The sequence below is a fragment of the Podarcis erhardii genome (assembly GCF_964252035.2).
Source record: "Podarcis erhardii genome assembly, chromosome: 7".
Lineage (NCBI taxonomy): Eukaryota > Metazoa > Chordata > Lepidosauria > Squamata > Lacertidae > Podarcis > Podarcis erhardii.
The window spans coordinates 80,686,513-80,698,013 of record NC_138511.1 but is presented as its reverse complement, the minus strand read 5'-3'; the positions used below and the strand labels follow the sequence as shown (position 1 = coordinate 80,698,013).

General features: G+C 42.8%; 1 long non-coding RNA gene across 1 annotated transcript; it reads left to right on the top strand.

Annotated features, from left to right (window-relative positions):
* Positions 1-1,871: 1,871 nt before the first annotated feature.
* Positions 1,872-9,862, top strand: LOC309346637. The gene is made up of 5 exons (XR_014158714.1): positions 1,872-2,137; positions 3,896-4,003; positions 5,321-5,467; positions 7,977-8,108; positions 9,456-9,862. It is a non-coding gene; the product is annotated as an uncharacterized lncRNA (long non-coding RNA).
* The last annotated feature ends 1,639 nt before the right edge of the window (positions 9,863-11,501 follow it).

Here is an 11,501-nt window from a genome sequence, read left to right as displayed (position 1 = left end):
TCCCAACCTAGGCACTAACGGAGCTCCCCAAAGCATGACTCCGTTAGTCGCTGGTAGTATCTGACAGTGGGCGTCTACGGAACCTACGCCAACATAAAAGCTGTTTGACAGACATGCGCTTTCGTGACTCTCTGCGTGACAGTTTCCGGCGCAGGGTGGGAGTTCCTAACGGGGGTCTTGTTACCTCTTCGCTGTCGTCACTGGAAGTATCCCAGAGCCTCCCCTCCGCTGTGACTCCTGCACTCCCCCTGCTGGTTCCTTCTGCTGCAGATTCTCTCCTATTCTCATGGAACTTATCCACCACCTCTCTCTCCGATGGCAGTTCCCTGACAGTCCCTTTACAGGCTTGATGGGGTTCATCTGTCTGTGATTGGGAATGATTTTTTTGGCTGACCTCCATGTCAGCAGGGTTAAGGGATTGGTTACTGGTGTAAGTGGTTGTCGGCGAGCATGGGGCTTGTGTGGCGGATAGGCTCTGGTTCAGGTGATAGGGATACGCTCTCGCCATCCCTATGTGAAGGGTATTCCATTAAAGGAATCCAGGGACTCAATGGTTTGGTCAACCCTGTGAGGGGGTTGTGCCCGTGCCGGAGTCCAGGGGGACATCTGGCTGGTGGACATAACCTGTTTCCAGCTTTGTGCCTATGTGGGTGTTCACCCTAGGCTGACCTATGCTGGTGCTCTGTGTCATCGCTACCTGCAATGGTACAGGGAGCTAGTCGAATCAGGGCCTATGCAACCACTGACTTGCTGTAATAAATAAAGTTGTGGCCTAAATTCTGCCAAAAACCAAACCAAAATTTGAGTCTTGTCTGAATTTAACAGGGAGGTTTAAAGGTCTGAACACACAATTACTATTTATTGAATTTATATCCCACCTTTCCTCTTCAAGGGGCCTAGATCAGCAAAGAGGCATAAGATTGAAAAACAAAAATGAAGTAGAAACAGATTAATACATTCTAAAAACAATTACAATTCAAAACATACTTTCACCCAACAATATTGAGTGTGCCAGGAACAGTATTAAGTGATGGCCCCACTTAGGACTGAAATTAAACATTTCCTGCTTAAACGTTTTGTCAGTCAAATCAGAAAACTGGTTCATTCCTATCATGTAGGCGTATTTCTCTTGTGCAGCTTCGGGTTGTGTTGTCCAACCTGTTTTCAGTTGCTCTCCCACATGCTTCTTTGGTGTTTGTCTTCCTCTGGGGGCTATTCTTTAGAATGTGTGATTGTCCATTGACACCCCCCCCCCAAAAAAAAAACTTCATCCGAGGCTGGAGCCATTGTTGTAGAGCAAGCCCTGAGTAAGATCGGCCCTATCAGCCCTGCCACAGAGATCTGAAACTTTTATTTTCTCTCTCTTCTGAGCCTCAGGCAGCCACCCCTGTTAGGAGAGGAACACAAATCTCTGGGTCTCCTCACTTTCAAATTGATCCATAGGCCCAGAAAGCAGTGGTGCTGTGTTCGCATCCCTTTGGGCATCACATTCTCAACATGTGATCTGCAGCAACTGGTAGTAAGAGGCTTACTGCCTCTCATACTGGAGGGAAGGTAGCCATCATAACTATGTTTAAAAAGATACTGAGAAGCTACAAAACTGACAATACAAAGGAGAGGTTCCATGGATACAAACAGGTTCCAGGTTCACCTGATTGCTGGGAAGATAAAGAGATGTGTGTGTGATTGTTGATTACTTTGTGCCTTGTTGGGAATATGTTTGCTCCACAGGCCTTGTGATAAACAGAGCTGGAGAAAGACTGGAAAGAATTCACTTCTTTAAAGTTCCAGTTGACTAACAATAAGGGTGCGATTGGATTGGAAGAGGCATCTGGCTGGCTGCCACAGAAGTCCTAAAAATGATTGCATCCACAATCAAAAAGGAGCTTTGTGTTCCAATTTTTTAAAAAACAGGATTTCGGGGACAGCATGCACTCTCTGTTTCCATAATATCCCACCACTCCTTCCCAGCTGGAATTCTCAGGCACCTTTCCTTCACCTATAAATTTCCCCAAGTCAGCTTCTTCTTCCAAAGCTCACCTGGTGGTTCGTTTCCAGTGCTCCTTGGCTTTTGATCGCTCTGGCATTATGAAGGCTTTCCTGAGTATGTGCGTTCTCTTTGTCCTAGTTTCTTCTGGTGAGTAGGAATGTTTCTCTTAATCATATCTGGATGGGTGTTAGCAGGGGTCAGAATGGAAAGACTGAAATAGGTTTTTGGAAGAGAAAAGGAGCTGAAAATATGGATAAGAATAGGAGGATCTGAGAATCTGGACTCTAAATTTTGGAGAGGGGAGAAGACCAGCAAACTTCAGTTACATGTTCTAAATTACAGACCTCATTTTGAAGTCTGGAAAGGAGCACTGCTTTTACGTCTATTTTCTTTCGATTGGGAGATGAGTTGAGTATAATGGGTTAGAAGTGCATTGAAGGAGCCAAGAGAACATGGTTCTGAGGGTTAGAAAAGAGTGAAGACTATGAGTCATTCACAAGGATTTGTGAATGACCCATAGAATCTCAACTCAGTTTCAGCCGTAAGGAATCAGTGGCCCAGCAGAATAAAGGGACTGCTCCAAATTGCAAACAACTGAACTCAACCACAAGGCAGTGAGTCATTATTTCTTGTCATTCAGAGTAAAACAAGTATAAATAGAAGAGTGGAGTATTAGGAGTTTAGAATGAGGGGCAAATGTGTCCAACATGCATCATGGACATGCACCTCATACATACCTCACATTCAGATGGTGTAGCAAATTTTGTAAAGGTGACTATTACACTAGTAGAGGGTATTTCATAGAATCATAGAATCATAGAATCATAGAGTTGGAAGAGACCACAAGGGCCATCGAGTCCAACCCCCTGCCAAGCAAGGAACACCATCAGAGCACTCCTGACATATGGTTGTCAAGCCTCTGCTTAAAGACCTCCAAAGAAGGAGACTCCACCACACTCCTTGGCAGCAAATTCCACTGTCAAACAGCTCTTACTGTCAGGAAGTTCTTCCTAATGTTTAGGTGGAATCTTTTTTCTTGTAGTTTGGAACCATTGCTCCGTGTCTGCTTCTCTGGAGCAGCAGAAAACAACCTTTCTCCCTCCTCTATGTGACATCCTTTTATATATTTGAACATGGCTATCATATCACCCCTTAACCTCCTCTTCTCCAGGCTAAACATGCCCAGCTCCCTTAGCCGTTCTTCATAAGGCATCGTTTCCAGGCCTTTGACCATTTTGTTTGCCCTCCTCTGGACCCGTTCCAGTTTGTCAGTGTCCTTCTTGAACTGTGGTGCCCAGAACTGGACACAGTACTCTATTTCTGTTACTTGAGGTCAGCTCAACAATGGGACTCCCAGATTCTTTCATATTTTTTTCTTCCTGAAGCAGTGATTGGTGACACCAAATGGAGAAATGGGGAGTGGGTGGAATAAAACACAGGGATCCCAGGTGCAGCATGACTTCAAGGTAAACAGTTGCGCTTCCTGTGCTGTTCTGGCTACCCTGTTTGGGATTGATACACTTTTCATGAAGACCTCATGCAGCCTGTAACAGGTTGCCTACCTGCCATCCCTGTGTTGGCAACTGGCAGTGTTTGGGAAGGAAGGTAGATGGGGAAGCATCTCCTGCTGCACCTTTCTTCCCATAACCTCCAGGCCCTCCCCATCTAGCCAACAGCTATTTGTTGGGCTGTTGGTAGCACACTTACCAGCACCAGTAATGTGGCTGTGTATGGAAGTGTGTGATAGGACTTATGAAATCCTATCTAAAAAGTCACTGCTCAAATGGTTGGTGATGGCAAGAACTGAGAACAACACTGGGACTATGAATGTGAATGTACGTAGATGTCATTTCTCAAGGAATGAGAAACCCATGGCACTGATTGTTTCCTACTCTTTCCTCCCAGTTGTGTCACATAAATGTTACTGGTATATTTACCGTGGAAAGGGAGTGCCAGAGGTCTGTCGTCATGGAGAGGATAGCTGCATTTCAAATTTTACTCGATATAATATAGGTGAGTGTAAAGCCTCTTAGTCCAATCAAAGCTGAGTGTGTGGGCCCTGGATTATCAGGGAATAATAATAATAATAATAATAATAATAATAATAATAATAATAATAATGGATGATGTGCATGTATGAATGCAAAATGACCACAGACTGTGCTCTCGTCAAAATGTCAAGAAGTGCAACAATCTGGTGACAGCTCACCTCTTCAAACTCTGACAGATACATTCTAAAATCAAATGAAGCCACAAGAGATCTATTTTTAAAAGAACAAACATTTACCTATCATCCATCTGTCTGTCTATCTCCCCACAAAGGCTTACTTGCAAAACATTTTTCATTTTGTGAGAGCCAGATTGAGGCGAAATCAAGGGAATGAAAAGAGTAAAGGGAAAAGGAAAGAGCAGGAAATAATACAATCTGCTGGGGCTCTTCAGGAAGTAGGAACAATATTGAGAAAGGATAAACCAACTCTCTTTTCTGTATCTCAGCAATAAATATTGTAACAATGTTGTAACAACAAATAATATTGTAGTGTAACCATAAAACAGGAATGTGAAGTTTCTGGGGCATCATTACTTGAATGAAGTTAATGTTTCTGGAGCATCTTGATTTGAATGGATTAACTCTATCATGCCATGGTTTGAAAATTGGACTAGAGAGTCCATAGCCACAGGGCCCCATCCTTTCCCCCCATGAATCATTTGCCTGTTTTAAGCAAAGAGTGTAATATGCTAGGTGATTCTTAATTGTATTTCTATTACATCCACAAATTGTACTATTACATGCAGCTCATCGGGCGCTGGAGATTGGAATTGACTTAAAATAGCTAGTTTTTCCCTTACCACCTCTTTTCCTTTCTTGAGCTACAGCTCCCTCCTTACATTCTTTATTATGTTATCAGCAGGTTAGGCACTTTTCTTTTGGGTAAAGATGTTGTCACTCAGCAGCATTTATCTGACTTCTCTGTTGCATCAATATGTATACAGTGGTACTTCGGGTTACATATGCTTCAGGTTACATACGCTTCAGGATACAGACTCTGCTAACAAATAAATAGTAACTTGGGTTAAGAACTTTGCTTCAGGATGAGAACAGAAATCGTGCTCCAGAGGCACGGCAGCAGCAGGAGGCCCCATTAGCTAAAGTGGTGCTTCAGGTTAAGAACAGTTTCAGGTTAAGAATGGACCTCCAGAATGAATTAAGTACTTAACCCGAGGTAACACTGTATTAGGAAGCATCATATAAATTTCAATCATTAGGGGTCTGATTTGAAAAATTTTGGTTTTGAATTGTACCTATTTCTTTCTTTGTCCCTCTCACAGATGATATGATAATAAAAACAGAAAATTGGGGGTGCACTTCAGATTGTACACCAGGGGATTACAGCTTTACTACACTAGAAGATATATATTTCCGACGTAGAATACACTGCTGCCAGGATAATTACTGCAATAACCAATCCGCACCTGGTAAATATCTGCATGCTTTTGAATCTACATACCCCTGAGAATGAAGGTCATTTCGGTTTCAGGTTTCATCCTTGGGTACACATAGAATAGACTAACGCTGTTCTAGACCAAGATTTTTCTCTTAGTTTGCATGGGAGATGGTTAGAATCACCCTCACCACCTGTTTCTCAAAGAGAAAACAGGTAGCCTATGTTAACTGTTGATTGATCAAGAGCTTCAGATGATGTCCTCCTTGTTCCTTGATAGCCATGCTGACCCTGGGTGTTATCCTGTTGTGCAGATCCGAGGAGGAAGTGAGGGGAACCATCTGTTGGTACTAATGGCCATCCAGAAAACTACAAAGCAGCACTGCTGAGTGATTGGGCTGAGGGTGCCCTCTGCCAAGGGTTTTTGCGGGGGGGGGGGTGTTTCATCTTGTGTGGCTTGAATTGTCTGAGTGCACTCCTTGGTGGAAAGGATGAGAACCAGGTAGCAGATGTGTGCAGCTCCACCTATCCTTTGGTGGGAGATGGCAATTTATGAGAGTGCCTGTTTGCTGTTGGGAACAGTAGATCTCTGTGAGTCTTGGGTGGTAATTAGAATGGCTATTTCAATCAATTATGAGTTTCAATGTCTCCTTGGGTTTGTAATACTAATAATATTTGTAACCCACCCATCTGACTGGGTTGTCCCAGCCAAACTTAGTGGCTTCCAGCTTAAACAAAAACATAATAAAACATAAAATGTTAAAAACTTCCCAATACAGAGCTGTCTTTAGATGTCTTTTAAAGGTTGTATAGTTACTTATCTCCATGACATCTGATAGGAGAGCATTCCACAGGGTGGGCACCACTACCAAGAAGGTCCCTCTGCCTGCTTCCCCACAACCTCACTTATTGCAGTGAAGGAGCCACCAGAAAGCCCTTGGAACTGAACCTCAGTGTCCAGTCTGAATGATGGGGGTAGAGATGCTTCTTCAGGTATACTGGTTTGTGGCTGTTTATAGCTTTAAAGGCCAGCATCAAGACTTTGAGTTATGCCCAGAAACATACTGGGAGCCAGTGCTTGTGTTAATTTTTTTATTCATTTTCAATAACAATCTTCCAATTAATGACAAATCAAATCAAATCAAATCAATGCATATTACAATAATAATACCACCATTTATATATTCCAATAATAAATAATTTTGGGGAATTCCCATGTTCTAGTTGTCTAGAGATATTCATCCTCATTCATGTCTCTCATGTTTCAGCTATTTTTCCAAATTCAAAACTAATATTATTCATCCTGAATCTCAGTCTAATCAGTCATTTCTGTGGCTCACATCTTCTGTAGCAAAGTTTTTGTATTGTTAACACACAGCAGGCATTTTTTTATTCATCTCCTTCTCTGTCCAATTATTTTGGTGTTCAGTCCTCTTATCTCTCCTTTGATTGTCAAGTTCTCATTAATGGCAACAGGCTTTGTTCCAAAAATAGAGTTTATAAATGGCAAGTCAACAAATTCTCTCTGATGCCTCTTAATGAGATGATATCTGCATATGTCTGTATAAAATGCTGTATTATGGGGCATGCTTCCCAGCTCTATATTATGTGAGAATTATTTGAATTCCTCCAAGATCAAAAGGACCCCCTCCAGGTCCTCCAGGCCCTAGAAGAGCTGGCAGGGATCCAGTGCTCTCCGTCCTACTGTCCACAATTTCTGTCCACTGGCGCCGGGATCCAGTGTTATATGGTTCTGGCGGCTGCTCCCACTCACCAATCTGGCAGCCCCACATAGTGTGCTGCAGTAGTCCAAGTGGGAGATAACCAAAGCATGCACCCCTCTGGCAGGAGAGTGTACAGGCAGACAGGGTCTCAGCCTGCCTAACAAATGGATCTGGTAAACAGCTGCCCTGGACACAGAATTAACTTGTTCCTCCATGGACAGCTGTGAGTCCAGAATGAGGCCCAGGCTGTGCACCTGGTCCTTCAGGGGCATAGTTACTCCATTTAGGACCATTCAACTCAGATGCAACTATTAAACATAACACTTATTTATCAACAGCATGAAAGAGAAGAGAGAAAGAGAGTGAGAGAAAATAAGTGCAAAAGTAGTTCCTAATCTCTCTCCCCAAATGACAGATCATCTTCAGTTATCTTCTGGGAGCATTCATTTTCTCACCCAGCATTACAACCTGGTAAATCTCAACTTCCCACAATAATCTTGCCAAGTTGTTGATGCCAAGAGGTTTCTTTGTCACCTCCTGCAGTTAGTCCAGCTCTCCCCTCAAGAGTGAAATTCACCCATAGTGTGGGTAGAGTCTCTCCAGTCTATCTCAGGACAGCAGCAACTAAAATTGCTCCCTTTTCTTCATAAGCTGGTTGTCAGATTCTTCAACTGCATTGAATGCACACTTGATTCTAGAAGCAGAATGCGATGGAAACACTGCCAGCTTCTCATAGGATTAGATAACTGAAGCCTAGGAATTAAAATAGAGACATCTGGTCTGGATTCATGTGTTGATTCTAATGGTTGCTTTTAGCAGAGTCAGATCCACCCTACAATGGTTTGGTGTGCCCAGGCTGCATTTCTTCCAGCTTTGAAGATTGTCAGGACTCAGAGACTGTCAGGTGTAGAGGTGAAGAGAATCTGTGCATAGAGTTTGTGATGGCTAATTGTAAGTACTGTGGTTAACCATTGAGTCAGAGGTGGGAGGTGGACACAGTTTGCTAAGCTGTGTGGGCGGGTTGCTGTCTCATTCAGTCTGTGGCTTCCTGCAAGAAAACATATAGTATGTGTACGGGAAGGGGAGTTTTCCCCAAAAAATATTAGCATTCCAATAGCCTTTGCTTTGCATATAATGTGAGCGGGTGGTGCTGTGGTCTAAACCACTGCGCCTCTTGGGTTTGCCGATCGGTAGGTCAGTGGTTGGAATCCGCGTGATGGGGTGAGCTCCCGTTGCTCTGTCCCAGCTCCTGCCAACCTAGCAGTTCAAAAGCACTCCGGTGTGAGTAGATAAATATTGCTGCAGTGGGAAGGTAAATGTTGTTGCTGTGTGCTCTGGCTTCCGTCATGGTGTCCTGTTGCACCAGAAGCAGTTTAGTCATGCTGGCCTCATGACCCAGAAAGCTGTCTGTGGACAAATGCCAGCTCCCTCAGCCTGAAAGCGAGATAAGCGCCAAAACCTCACAGTTGCCTTTTACTGGAGTGAACCGTCCAGGGGTCCTTGACCATATTTACCTATATGGATGAGACTAGGTGTTGGCAAGATTTACCTTGCCTGGTCTGGATCAGTCCCACAGAGCCCCTCCGTGGTTTGGATAGCAAGTGCGTGTGAGCGTGCCCACCTGCGATCACTGGCATTTGCCTGAGTCTGCACATGCGCAGATGCGATTTCCAGCATCCTTGCAAGTCTGCACATGTGAAGACACAATTTCTGGCATCTGCGTGCGTGATTTCCAACACCGCGGAAGCGAGTCCCTGTGCTGTGACGTGACGTGCCACAGTGTGGTGCAGGAACTCACCAAGCGGGTTGTTCAGTTCTGGGGCGGCTCATAGCCAGTTAAACGGCTTCTGTGTCCCATGGGGCGCCTGGATGAGACTATGTGCTTCTGCCTCTGGTGTGTACATGTATATGTGAAAGAGACAAATAATCTGTTTGTTAAATTACAAACACCCCCCCCATATATATATATATATATATATATATATATATATATATATATATACACACACACACAGAGAGAGAGAGAGAAATTTAAAGAGCCTTAAAAAACAACAACTTAAAGCAGCCATGGATTTTGAATTCCATATCCATGTGGGTTGGGCCCCTGCTACATAAGAACAAAGTTGACTTTTATTTATTTATTTAAACATCAGTATGATATTAGGATGTGACTTTAACATGTTTCTATATGCACAATACAGTTTATAATGATTAAAATGTTCCCATTCTGTCTCCTGCACCCTGTGACCTTGGTACTACCCAAGGATTTGTATGACTATGCTTTTCTCTCTTTATTAGATGGCTTTCATCGTTCTGATATGGCTTTCAAAGGCTGTGCAACACGGGATTTTTGCAGGCTGGCAAGGACATCAATGACTTATGATTACATTTTTGACAAAATCAACCAAGCACAATGCTGTCATACTGCAGCACCATCAACCTTGAAGAGTAAAGAAGTCCAACCTTGATGAGTAATTAGAAGATAGCAAAGTCTTCCCCTTTGACATCCATGATTTGCAGCTACAGTGAAGGAGGAAGTTGCTTACCTGATATTGGGAGTGCAGAGAAAGTGGGGTTCACAGGACTGCAGAGTCCCCTATTTGGCATTTAGTGTAGGATGAATGGGATGCAGGGAAGGAAAAGCTAAAGTAGAAAAGTGGGGCTTGGGGACTCTCCCTCATGATATTACAGTGTATGCTTAAACTTCTCTTGATCATGATCACAATAAAATGGTATGGCAAATAAAACTGTGTTCTGTGTCTGTATTTGTCAAATAAAGAATAAGCTCTTTTTCTCATGTTGAAGCCCTCTGGACCTCTCATGGAGGGGGCACATGAAGAATTTGCCAAATAAAGGGTCTTTGGTGGTGTTGGGGATGGTGGTGAAGGGCAGTCTTTGCAGAGGGAAGAAATGGGTATGGTTACAAAAGTCGAGTGGCAAGAGCCCAGGGCGTTCCAGGCACTCACACAAGGTTTGTGCTCCTTTGGAGAACTGAGACGTATCAGAGAATGTTGTGGCTTTAAGAAATATGGTTTATTCGCCTATTTAGACCTTCATAGGCCTTTTAAGAGGGGATTGTACCCCACAGCAGTGTGGGCGGCCTTCTAGCAGCCTGCTCATAGAGGTTCTCAATTCTCCTTCCTCCTTCTTCCTTCCAGCCACCCTTGTTCCATGTGTAGTTACCCTGGCAACCTTCCAAATCCCTAGTCTCAGGGCAGAGGGAAGCAGTTGCAATGTTCATGTCCCTCAATTGCCATCTATTGTTCTTTGATGGCCATAGCTCAGCCACAGGAATTCTTCTGCAGCTTGCATTCTCCCTTTATATCCCAAATAAGCAAAATCTGGTGGTTTTAGGTTAAGGATTGTTTTTTATTTCCTTTGTTTCTTTTTATGGCCTAAAAGAGACAGACACTGTGGGCTTGGATTTAATTTGTTTCTAAACAGTTAAAATAAGATCGGGAAAGGCTCAGGCAAAGCACATCAAACGGATGGCTTTTATTTATTTATTTATTTATTTATTTATTTATTTATTTATTTGGATCTGACAGACACTAGATATAGATTGCCGGCAATGTAATTTTCTATTCTTTAGATACGGAATAATGGGTGAGCTTTTGGAAGAAGATGAAGGAAGGGGGAAAGGAGACTTGGTTTGAAAGACCCTAAACCTTTATTTTGTTTTTTATATTTTTATTTTAATGAACTTATATAAGTGGATAATACATGGTCCTTTTGAAGGGGCTGAAGAAGGAGACACACTCTTGAGAGATATGGTTTTTGGGAATGAAAAATGAGTCTTTAAAAACTTTTGTTTGAGTTAAAAAAAGAAAAAAATGGAAAAGTTGGAATTAAAGGCTTTCTTATTTCATTTTCTCTTTTCCTATAGTCTGGGAAACTTTGTGAATAAGCTTCAGTCAATGGGAGAAAACAGAAAATAAGAAATCAAAGCAACAGATAAGGGGGGGGGGAGCACAGTATGAGAAAGCAGAGCAAGAGCATAAGGATGAAATATAGTGATACAGTGTGGTTGGAAAAAGAATTGCAGGGATTTTTCTATTTTGTGCTATTAAGGTAAAGCAGGGAATATGCAGAAGAAATAATTTTGAGGAGATATGGAAGGTGTTTGTAGAATTTGTACTGTTGAAATGGAAAGGGGTCAAACCATTGCAAGTGGTGTTGAAATTTTGGGAGGTCAGATAGTCACAATAAAATGGTCCCAGGGGTTGGGTGCACGTTTTTCCCCTTATTTATTTGTTTGTTTATTTAGGTGATCAGGAGTTTTCTTCATCAGGCATAGGCAAATTCGGCCCTACACATGTTTTGGGACAACAACTCCCATCACCC